General features: G+C 43.3%; 1 pseudogene; it reads right to left on the reverse strand.

Moving 5' to 3' along the window:
- Positions 1–7,549: 7,549 nt before the first annotated feature.
- On the reverse strand, positions 7,550–11,068 carry LOC145397600 (uncharacterized; annotated as a pseudogene).
- Between the last annotated feature and the right edge of the window lie 1,822 nt (positions 11,069–12,890).

Raw genomic sequence — 12,890 nt, forward strand, 5'->3', positions numbered from 1 at the left:
CAATGAAGGTTTCATTATATTTGGAGGTGGGTCCGGGTTGGGAGAAAGAAAAAATCATAAACGTTATTGGCATCGGTGGAGGTATGCCCTCTTTGAAACTGTGTTACGCGGGCAAACTATGAACTGATTTATTAACCTCCGCCAACGATGTTGGACGGAGGCTGGTTTATAAATCAATAAATATGCAGGCGTTAGCAGAGGTGTCCTCTCTCTGAATGCTTTTTAGTTGTGTTGTGCGTTATTACTACCTGTGGCGTAGATTTGCGTGCCTCTCATACCTACATGTTGTGACAGGAAGGACTTTGGCTTCTAACCCAACCTGCATTGTGTAAGTAACGTGTAGGTGTGGTTTTGGTGTAGCCAGTGATGGTGTGTGGGGCGTTGTTCTGCATGTTTGCAAGGTGTTGGTGTATATGGTTTGCAAGGTGTTGATGTGTGTGGTTTGCAAGGTGTTGATGTATATGGTTTGCAAGGTGTTGATGTGTGTGGTTTGCAAGGTGTTGGTGTGTATGGTTTGCAAGGTGTTGGTGTGTATGGTTTGCAAGGTGTTGGTGTGTATGGTTTGCAAGGTGTTGATGTGTGTGGTTTGCAAGGTGTTGGTGTATATGGTTTGCAAGGTGTTGGTGTATATGGTTTGCAAGGTGTTGGTGTGTATGGTTTACGATGTGTTGTCTGTGTAGTTTACAAGGCATTGTAGTGGGTGTTAGACAGGATGGGGGCCCATGCTGAGTAGCCAAAGGACAATCAGTAATCTGGTGTACTATTTGTTCAGAAGGGAGAGAGTTTCATTTAGTTGCTCAGAATCTGTCCCTGCAAGTGTTCTGAGTGCACTGAGTCTGGGAACGCACCGCCTTCTCTTGTATAGCGGTAGGGTAGGGTAGGGTAGGGTAGAGTAGGATATGGTAACGAGGGCAGGGTATGGTAAGAAGGGTTGGGTTGGGCAGGTCAGGGTAAGTAGGGTAGGGTAAGGTCAGAGTAGGATGGTGTAGGGTAAGTTTGACTGAATCAGAGAGCAATGCTTCAGAAAATGTGATAGAAAAAAAAAAGTCTTCTTCATTGACAGTTTCTTCTGATCACCCTGTAAGCTTTGTTTTACCTTACTAGAAGTCTTTTCTTCGAGTTAGAATCTAAGAATTTACTTTAATGTCAAAATCTAGAGTGAGCTCTGTAAAGAACACGTCTCAATAACGATTCATTGTGTTTGACGACCATAATAATTTTTTCTCATTATTTTTAGGCAGGATATTTTTTCCATAACATCTAGGGTAGTATTATAAGTTGCCTTGGGGATCTCGTAATATCTCTTCGTTAGCGATTTAGTCGGCTCATTGCACCACAACACCCTCCTTAATGCTATCTATCCATTTATCTATTGCCAGATGCCTTAATCGTGTAAGGGATGGCCACAAACAAATCGCCTCCATGTCGCCCCGCCCCCCGTCATTTCACTGCCCTGCTCCAAGCTCAACCACACCCTCTCTCATATACCTTTCCACTCCATCCCTCCATCTCCTCCTTAATTCTACTGGTTCAATGTATGTCAGTATCAAAACGATGTAAATACAAGAGAATGTTATGCAAGAAATAAATCGCTAAAGAAGAGGTGTTACTAAGATCCCTGTCCACCTTGATTACATCCCTGATTCCAAAAGGCGTATGACAAAAAACAGACTTAGCTTTTAACATCAAGCGAGATGGATGGATGGATGGGTGGATGTGGAATCGTGGATGCTTGGACCGATGGTAGAGTTCTTGCTGTTTCGTCCTTCTACCTGCCGACAAAAATCATCATCATCATCATCATCACCACCACCGTAGCTGTCGTCGTCGTTTTACTTCGTCGGGTGGTTAGGCTTGTGCTGGGGGCGGTGGCAGGACTGAAAGCTGGTGGTGGTGGTTGTGGAGGATGCTGGTGGTGAAGGTGATGGTAATTGTGATGGAGGTGGTGGTGGGTGCTAGTGGTGATGGTGGTGGTGCTTCTGGTAGTTGTGGTAGGGAAAGGTGGTGGTAGTGGTGTTTTGGTAGGGATAGTAAAGAATGAAGGTAGTGTAGCTGTGGCAGTGACTGTGGTAGCAGATGGGGCAGCCAGACTGAAGGGTAACCAGCAACCACGGACACTTATTCGTATCTCAAAAGTAAGAACCACCAAATGTCACGTACACTCAACTTAATATCCAAGCTGTGGGAGTGGGCCAGTTCCCTCAGATGTAAACAAACCAACTACAGTGGGGGTGATAGGGAGGAAAGGACGGCGTTCAGTTTTCAAGCTACAGATTATCGCTGCTGTTTTTGTCTTTTGCTTCGGCCGTGTGTGTGTGTGTGTGTGTGTGTGTGTGTGTGTGTGTGTGTGTGTCTGTCTGTCTGTCTGTGTCTGTCTGTCTGTCTGGTAGGGCAGGAAGAAGGTAGAAGTGGTTTTGGATGTGGTGGCTGTTAAAGGAACGTAGTGTGAGTGTGTGGAGAGAGAGAGAGAGAGAGAGAGAGAGAGAGAGAGTCACATACATGTTACCGCGCCTAGTTACATGGACGCACTGACCACACACACTTTGTCCATAAAAACTGCCCTCTGTACAACATTCACTGTAACTTTAGTGAGTGTGGTAACAGCTGCTGAATAGTTACATTAAGATGGTACAAATGTCCGAAATACAGTCACTTGGTGCCAGATCAAACGTATTACAGAAAACAAAAATCTGGCAAACGTGTGTACTTCTCACGTCCTGCCCTGCGTCACCCACCTCCTACTACCCCAGTAAATGCACCCTACTCTGTATCATCCACAAGCACCTCACTACAAGGCAGCTGTTCCATACTCACTCAGGCGGCGTTTGAAGGTCGGCATCGTCGTGAGGTCGCCGATAATAACGATAATCCGTACGCCAGAGATCTCAGCCACATACTATCCGCCTTTTTTCTCTGATGAGCCAGCCTGGTTCCAACAACGAGCCGTTATCCTGGAAGACTTCAAGTATATTCTTCGGCGATTTACCTAGCATGTAACGCCTTGGTATCCTAGTGTATGCCATAAATGTAAACCATGCTGTTAAGTTGATAAAAATGGAATAAACAATACCTAAGCCGCGATATACATAGTGGAGAAAAAAAAAATAGCAGTGAGGGAGTAATAAAGCCAAAAAATAACACACACTTCGAAGCACTGAATAAAATCGTCTGAAGGGCGCAACACTAACGTAAAAGACGTTATCACAGTAAAGGTGTTAGACAGCAATTTAAAGAAACAATATAAGGTTTGAGAGGAATGAAACGAAGCAAGCTTGTTATGAGTTTAATAAGAAACATAGATCTTTAATACTTCAGGCACTGCATCTAGGTACAAACATATTATTTTTTTTGAGTCTTACAACTTTTCTCTAACTTTTCAGTGACAAACACTGGCACTAAAATACTCGCTAAACTTAACTACTTCAACAGGTAGTTAACCTTTTCCCTTACAATAGTTACAGTCTCGTTCACAAAGCTTTAGTTCATTCACATGGCTCATTTCACTCAGGACTGATTCTTTGTTCACTGTCATCAAACTATTACTATTTCTTCCTGGCTGTTCTTTCATTCACACGGCTATTAATTCCTCTTCATAGCTATTTAACTTACAAGGCTATTTTTTTCCCCACTAGGCTATTATTTAAGTCACAAGGCTATTTTATTTACAGCCTGCTATTATTTCTTTCACTAGGCTACCATACTGCACACAACTATTACCACTCAAGGCTAATACTTCGTTCACAAGGCTATTACTTCACTCACTAGGCTACTATTTCGTTCACAAGGCTATTACTTCACTCACTAGGCTACTATTTCGTTCATTAGGCTATTACTTCACTCACTAGGCTACTATTTCGTTCATTAGGCTATTACTTCACTCACTAGGCTACTTATTTCTCTTACAGGCCTATTATTTCACTCACAAGGTCTAGCAGCAACCACAGGACCCTACTCAGAAGCTCGTGATAAAACCTGTCGGATATATGATAGCATAGCGGTCACATTCTCTTCCGTCTCTCTCTCTCTCTCTAAGCCACTGTGAATACGTAATCGTCTTATAGTTCTTTCATCTTAACTTGGCTCAGACTTCCGTCCTTTTGCAGCTTATTTCACAAACAGAGAAGGACAGTGATATAGCTCTACATCTCTTCCACAGCACTTCTTCATGACTAGCACAATATTCTAGCGTTAATCTGTTACAGCTCGGCAGTCAAAACTGAGATATGACAAATTTAAACTGAAGATAAAGGCGGTATAGTACGCTGCTCGGCCTGTGGGGAAAAAAAAAAAATCACTTTACGAAAACCTACGAACGTACGAAAACAAGCTCAGATCTTACTTAAAAAAACGAAACATATCTGTGATTCATGAAATCTTGAAAATCTCTGCTAGGGGAGGGGAAAAAAAAATATGACAAATTTCCTCTCCAAGTAATATTTAAGTTTGTAGTAAGGATAAAGAGAGGGTAATATTTTGCTCTTTTCTTAGCACGCTCTGACGTCTGGATCACAAGTAGAAAATATCGACACTGATAATTTTTGTAATATTAACATGAATCGCGTTTAAGAATGATATCGTGAAAATGGTTCTGACATTACCTCTAGTACCTGCTGAACAATATTATTTTTCCATTTTGCCGTAAATATGGAAAATAATAAGCCAAATCTCTACGTGAAAAGATGGACGGTCTTCGATATCGTACATTACAGCAAAGTGGAAGCATCACAATGTTCACCAGGTACCTGATATTATATTTTCACATCTTATTTTTTTTTTTTTTTTTTTTGTTAATCCGGCGAAAATTATCAGTGTGGATATTTTCAACTTCCTTGTGGGCCAAAGTTCACAGGTGGCCAATTCTTTAGTCAAGATCGGTGACACGTACAATGATTTGTTTGGGGAAGATGAGACACTGGAAGCTTATCGGTACACGACCTTCCTTACCCTACCTGCAAAATTATATCTTATAACTTACCAAGACAGTGCGACGCTGGCCAGGCGCCTACACGTGGTGGCGCTGTGTACCATTTATATATATGAACGGCAGGCTGAATAACATCACAGTGTAAAGTATCCTCGTCTGTGTGGGACTCGAACCCATCTCACCACTGTAGGTCTACAAGATCCGTGGCCGTCACGTAGTTATGACGTTTTTCCCACCACATCCACTGGCCCCACTGCAAAAGGCTGGGGTGTGTGCAGCTGATGGGAATAACGCCATCTCTACGTGACAACTACAACTTTTAAACCTGCAGTGGGGAGGTGGGTTCGAGCTCCACATGTATGAGGGTGTTTTGCGGTACGGTATTACTCAAACTGTGTACCATGGATAGAGCGATGCAGCTGTGTCGTCCACCCAGGAGCCCAACAGCCTCATATTTTCCTATGCCTTGCTTGCCGTGGGGAAGGACCCTGGTCCGAATCTGGTGAGGCTACGCGGGGACGCCGATTCCCTGAATGGTGTTTGTATTGTGCTGCGCCCTTAGGACAACCTCTTACCTGCAGTCAACGGGTATGTTCAGCCGGACAGACCGAGGTAGAGCAACAGAAACTTTTTTTTTTTTTTTTTCAGGGAAAATATGGGACATGGGAACATTCTCTACTCGCTGTATGTAGCTATTCCCGCAGACAAAATAACCTTGATTACAATTTAGCGACAGTAAGTACTAAGATTCTCTTTGAAGGTAGGACAAAGGTTATGCAATCAACTGTGTGCTTTCTGCCAAAACTGACAACAGACAATTCTGTTCAGGCCATGCAAGCTAAATTCATCCAAGCGTTGATGTGTTGAATCCGGTAGAGGGCTTTCCCTTTGTTTATCCTTGCCACCTCAAGCCAATTTTATTCACTTATGGGGAGAATGCTTGTTAAAAAAAGGTTTAATGTAGGTTATGCCTGTCTCCTATCCCTCGTCACTCTTATAGGTATAGTCCATACCAAATGACTGCTGGTGTGGGCGGATGCAAACGAGAAATTCTACGAGTTACAATGATGCATAATTCTCGCTCGCACCAACATGCATTTGGTGAGGACGCGACCTTAGAGTCACCTGGATATATCATGAACAACATATAAACCACGTCATCGAACTGAAGGCCTTAAAATCACTGAAACCCTTAACTCAGAAAATAATAAAATGACGAGCCTATCACACCTAACTGGCAATTACCCCAGCAGGCAGGGATTTTCAAGATTAAGGAGAGTTCAGTCGAGAATTACGCCTGATTTCAGCTCCACATCCAGTATATATATAAGCATCCTGAAAGACATACATATATTCTCAAAGCATGTATAGCCAGGAGCAAAGGTTCCTTGATAATCCTACCCAATCATCTTGACCAACCTTAAATATTTCTCATTCTCCCCCCAACAACTGAGAGCATCCTTCCTTCCCTCCTGCACGTTTCAGTTTTGTTCTTTGTAAGCATATATAAGCATCCTGAAAGACATACAGTACATGTATCCTCAAAACACGTATAGCCATCAGCAAAAGTTCCCTGATAATCCTCTCCCAGCATCTTTACCAACCTTTCATATTTCTCACTCTCCCGCAAACGACCGAGAGTACCATTCCTTCCCTCCTGTATGTTTCTGTTTTGTTCTTTGTAGAGCTGTGCCATAAAGACGGATGTGTCAACAAACTTTGCTCATGGCTGTATACAAACTCAAAATTATATTTCTGGTACATAAAATAACAATAGGCACACAAATGCTTTCAAAATACAAAAGAAGGTTTCTCAGATCCCCAAACCAAGCTAATAATACACACATAAAGCTGGTAAACTGCATTCACAAGCCTCTCTTAACACAGGGCGGTCCATGTATTGCACTCTCGTCTCTTGTGGGCTGGAGGGACGGCTCATTATGCTGATGTGAGAGGCAGTGATGTGAACTTTATTAATCAAGCACGAAATCAAGGAATGTATAAACCAGAAACCTTGGAGTATGAAATGGGTATTGAGTAAAAGATGATGAAGGGCAGACACTATTAACATCGACTGAGCCGTCCCATTAACACAAGAACTGGGATGCGTAATGTATGGACCATGCTGTAGGTAGGTTCACAGATAATCTATACTTCTATGCGTACATAAAAACCATCCTTCAAAACTGACATAAAATTATAAGTAGAAAGACACGTCCTGCTTAAAATAGGTACTGTACATAAATAAATCTCTTCTTAAACTAAAAAATTGCCTCGTTCTTCACGTGTGCACCTTTACAATTCTCGAAAAATAAGTCTATAAATTACATGGGCTAAGTACAATATATACATCGAGGGTCATACTGTAGCTGGAATAGGATTCGTTACACTTCTTCCTTGGTGATTCATTTTGCATATTACACTCACCTGAAAGTAATTTACATCGTTTCCATTTCGACGAAGTTTGTATTAATAATACATAGTATGATATTGAGGTGTAACGTGTGGACTAGATCGCTAAAGGGGAGCTGTTAAGAAAAATCCAAAGCCACTTGGAATACGTCCCAGAATCAGCTTATCAACCACTGAGATAATTCGTTTTTCTTTTCCTTTTCTTTCAGCATCTTACACAGTGACCTGCTTGATCGTACTGTCTCTGTCACTATCCTCATATTCATCCTCACTAACGCTCATGTCCCCTGGCTGGCTGGCGAGTGCGTTATTTCTGAAGCTGTTGTTGTTGTTGTTGAGGTTATTTACGTAGCTGCTTCGTCTGCTGTCACTGCTGTTGGTATTACTGAGGGAGTTGCGGGATGGTGTGTGGTGGGACAGGTTGCGGGAGGAAGGTGTGCTATGATGGGATGGCATGGTGTGGGGAGAGGGTGTGTGGTGTCGAGTGTTGTTGTTGTTGTTGTGGGAGGGTGTGTGGTGTGTATTGTTATTATTATTGTTGTTGTTGCTGTTGTTGTTGTTGTTGGATGGCATGCGGTGGACAGGGTTGAGGTGTTTCGTGGTGCTGGTTGTATTAGAGGTCTGTAGCTCCGAGAGTAAGGGGACCTCACACATGCAGCCACCGGTACCACCTATGTTGTCCTCCGTCAGTGTGTTGTGGTTGTCCTCATCCTCTCCTGTGGTGCCTCCGTGGTGGTCGTTGTCTGTGGCGCTATGGCTGCGGTGGTGGGAGGTGGAGTTCTGTGAGATGAGAGACACGCAGGAGTTGCTCTTGACGGGGAACATGGTGTTGGGGAGGTTTAGTCCAGCCAGAGGGGACGCTGGTACTCGGGAACTCAGAAGTGGTGTTGAGGTTTCCATGCTGGATTTCTTATTCATCTGCGGTGAGGATTCCAGGTCATTCTGAGAGTCCTCCTTGCCCTGGTCAGTTGTGTTGGTTTCCTTATCCAGGTGTAGCAGAAACAGAGCCGCGATATTGACGATGAACCCCAGAAGTGTAAGGATAATGTTCTTGACACCGATTTCGCGGAGCTCAGTGTATAGGATAGATGAGGCAATGATCACCAGAGACGTGAAAAGAACGTAGTTGATGGACATGAAAACCGAGCTGTTGAACAAGTCGAGGGCCCTCTGCATGTATATCGTCTCCACCACTAGACAGGCCACCAAGGAAATCAGGCAAACCCAGGTGGCCCAGTTGGTGAATTCATTTATACCCATGACGGTCTGCTTCAGCGCCAGCCCGACCCCCTTGCAGAACATAACCGAGAGGGAGCCAAAGGAGGAGCAGATGGTGATGTAGAGGAGGACATAGCGGTGTCCATAGCGAGGCACCAGAAGCATGAAAACAATGGCCACCAGCACTACCAGAGCAGCATACACCAGGAACCCCGGGTGAAGCAGCTGTGACTGAAGCTCCTCCATGCTGGCTATCTCCCTGTCCTTGGGTCCACACAGGGTTACGATAACACACCCAACCAGCACCAGAACGCAACCCACAATACCCAGCTTGCCGAGGCGTTCTTTTAGGAAGTATGGGGAGAGTGCGGCAGTGCAGACGATAGAGAAGACACCCAGAGGCGTGACTAGGATTGCCGGGGCAAAGATGTAGGCCACAAAGTTAGTCAACTCCCCGAGGCCCATGAGTGAGATGCCCAGCCACCACTTGGGCATGCGCAGATATCCATAGCCACCATCCACTGCCCTTGTTCCGCCTCCAGCCTGTGGGGTATTGTGCAGAGTTAGTGTACAACCATTACCACCACCACCACCACCATCATCATCACCGTAATTACCAGCAGTAAAAGGGGTGAGATGGAACTAGAAAGCACAAACGCAGAAACCTGTCATGCCAGCGTTAAAAGCAGTTTAGATGCTATTTGGCCTAAAATGAACAAGCATCATCAACATCATCACCATCATCAGCGTCATCACCATCATCATCATCACTACCATCATCATCATCACTACCATCATCATCATCACCATCACCATCGTCACCACCATCATCATCATCAACGTGTTATGATTTCACAGTGCCGTGAACTAGTCTGACGGGAAATGGATCCCCACATGCAGATATGAGGCCGAAACTGTTGTATCTTTATAATCACACTTTCGACGTGAGGCTATAATCCCTCCATCATCATCATCATCATCGTCAATCAATACATTCCTATGTTTTTTCCACTATCCAGATTTTTGTCCTTTTGCAGTTATTTAACGTAGCTCAGTAGCAGAAATAGACAATACTATGATTCTATACCCATCCAACTGCACTTTTTCGTGATTAGCACTGCAGTCTATTGCTAATCTGTTATAACTCAGCATTTAAGATTAAGAGATGACACTGTTAAGCCAAGTTAAAGTAAAAATAATATAATTCTCACTGATAAATGGAGAGGCAGATTACAGAAAAGGAATGGGAATGGATGAGGATGATGGTGATTACTACTACTACTACTACTATCCACAAAGGGAATAGGAATGCATAACAACATCGCTACTACTACTACTACTACTATCCAGAAGGAGAATAGGAATGCATAATAACACCACTACTACTACTACTATTACTATCCACAAAGAGAATAGGAATGCATAATAACACGGCTACTACTGCTACTATCCAGAAGGAGAATAGGAATGAATAATGATGATGATTACTGCAACTACTATAACTACTATTACTACTACTACTATCATCCGGAAAGAGAATAGGAATGGACGATGCGGATTACTACTACTACTAATAATTTATTATTATTATTATTATTATTATTATTATTATTATTATGTGGGGGTAGGTGGTGGCGCTCACCATCCACTCATTCAATGTAGTGCTGCTCTTGGGTGCCAGGCCTTTCCTCTCTTCCTTCATTGTTTCCTTCCCTCCTCTCCTGTCTTTCTTTCCATCATTATTTCCTCTTCCTTCTGTCTACGGGTGACTCTACACTGAGTGACAAGCCAAATGGTTTCCTGTACACCAGGGAATCATTTACTAAGCTGGGTGGTAACCATATAACCAAATTATGGCGCCCGGTGGTTTATAGGTTAAGACGCTCCAATAGGATTGAACCGGTGCAGGTTTATATCCAAGGAATGGTTGGGGTTTATTTCTCACGTAATGTCACTCAGGGATGAGTGAGGCTAGTCAATCTTAAATGTCAGGACCGACTTGCCTAGCTCCGGACTCCTACGCTCCTCCTGGGGTAACAAAGGATTAGATTAGATTATTATTATTATTATTATTATTATTATTATTATTATTATTATTACTATTATTATTATTAGGGACTACAGTTTTTTACGCTGGTGTCTAACATGCCACACACACGTCAAGCGCTACCCGGCCTCCTGTGCCAACGACATGGATTTAAACAACTTCACCTCGAGGACGTTTTTTGTATTCCATTCTTGCTACCAACAGGCGATCACTTTTTTCTTTCTTTTTTCCTTTCTTTTTTCTTTTCTTTTTTTTCTTATTTTCCATCTTACCTCAATGTCCTTCAGCGCCAGTTTCTTGTAGATGACTGAGACGCCAATGAAGAGGCAGGAGGAGAAGGCCAGGACCAGCCCGATAAACGTCTCCAAGGGCACCCACTGCGGACCCGCCGGTGTCTCGATGTCCTCCATGGCGGTCGTGTTGTGGGTAGGACTGTGGGTGGGGTAGTAGGCCACGGTGAGGTTCATCGCGGCCGTTGTATTCATTTTTGGTATCTGTGGATGAAAGGAGTGACGGATGGAGAGAAATTGAACTCGAATGCATAAAATAAATGAACAATGAGGATGTCTTTGTTGCTGTTGTGGGGGAGAAATTTAACGGGAATGCATAAAAATAAAGAATTAGCGTGTCTTTGCTGTTGATGTCCTCCGTGGCGATCGTGTTGTTGGTTAGAGTCTGGGGTAATATCTCAGACCTTGGGGAAGAGCATCGTGGTCGTACTCTTGATTATTGGTGTCAAAGGGTACGAAAATGATAATGGCTGACGTAAATTTGACTGCAGTAAAGAATAACTAGGGGGCCAACGAAAGAGCCTGGGTTGTGTTCATGTTTTTGGTATCTGCGGGAACGAAAATTATCATGCCTGAGATAAATCTGACTTCAATAAACGAAACCAAAGAATAATTAGGATCTCTATGTTGTCCTCCATGGCAATCGCGATCTTGGTAGGACTCAGGATGAAGGTCATTGACGCCTTCATTTTATTTTTTTTCCTAATTCGTAAATAAAACGGTACTGGTTGCATATTTAACAAGACTGAATAAAACCAAGGAGCAACTTCGGATATATAGCCAGCCCAGTTCACTCGCCATCATTTGCAAGTACTGTGTAGGGCAAGTGATCTGAAAAACAAAAACAAAAAAAATCGCTTTCAAACGCACGCTTCAGTTACATAAGTTACGCTAACCATCTAATACACGCGTCTGGAAGGAAGGTTTTCACATATTGGCAGATTAGTCACAATAAATCATCCTACCTTACACCTGGGAGTACAGACCCCCAGCTTACACTAGCATCTTTTTACATTAACCTGATCTAATACACCATCTCGCCATCTTGAAGGCTGAGTTCCACCAAAAAATTAACACTAGAATATGAGGGTACCCAAGTAGTGCCGTGGAATGGATGTAGAGCCGTAACACTGTCTTTTTCTGCCACTGAGCTACGTGAAAAAAAGCTGCAAAAGGACGAAAATCTGGGGCCAAGTTAAGGTGAAAGAACTACATAAGAAAACAAAGAAAAAGCAAAATACTCTATGTTCCGCCAAGGCACTCATAAACCTTGCGCTGCGTCGCTGAGGAAGGAAGGTTAATTTCATGTTTTACTTACAAGACTCCTATCTGTTCAAACACCCGCTTCGAATTCTCCCTCCTTCTTCTCCCAGTTCTAACCCTCTTCCCTTCCATTTTTTTTTTCTCCTGTCATTCCTTCCCTCACCATCCCCTCCTTCTCTCCTCTTCAAATGTCTCCCTCTCCTCCTCTCTCTCCATCTCCTCCTCCAGTTCTCTCAACGTCTCTCCCTGTAATTCACTCTTGCTGTATACTCCTTCCTTTTCTCTCTTAATAGTCAGTTTCTTTTGATTTTCTCTCCATCATTCTCAGTTTCCCTCTCTTCCTTTTCTCTCACTTCCTTCATCTCTCCCTACCTGCCTCCTTCTCTCTCTCTCTCTCTCTCTCTCTCTCTCTCTCTCTCTCTCTCTCTCTCTCTTTCACAATATTAAGTCACCACCCAGCTCAAACATTTACTTCCTCTGCCTACTCCCTTCTCTCATTTCCTCTACTTCATTCTCTCTCTCTCTCTCTCTCTCTCTCTCTCAACTGCATCTACCTATCATCCCCATACACTCTCTCACTCAAATACTTCATCTCTCTCACCTCGAGAGACTCAGGGAATTAAACGTATTCTCACTTAGAAAACGGAGACTCAGGGGACAACTGATTGAATGTTTTAAGATTCTAAAAGGCTTTAGTAATACTGATTCAAGCAAGCTATTCACAGTAATTGCCGAG

This window comes from Coenobita brevimanus, chromosome 42, assembly GCF_032717465.1.
Source record: "Coenobita brevimanus isolate Jiangsu-jjx chromosome 42, ASM3271746v2, whole genome shotgun sequence".
Taxonomy (NCBI): domain Eukaryota; kingdom Metazoa; phylum Arthropoda; class Malacostraca; order Decapoda; family Coenobitidae; genus Coenobita; species Coenobita brevimanus.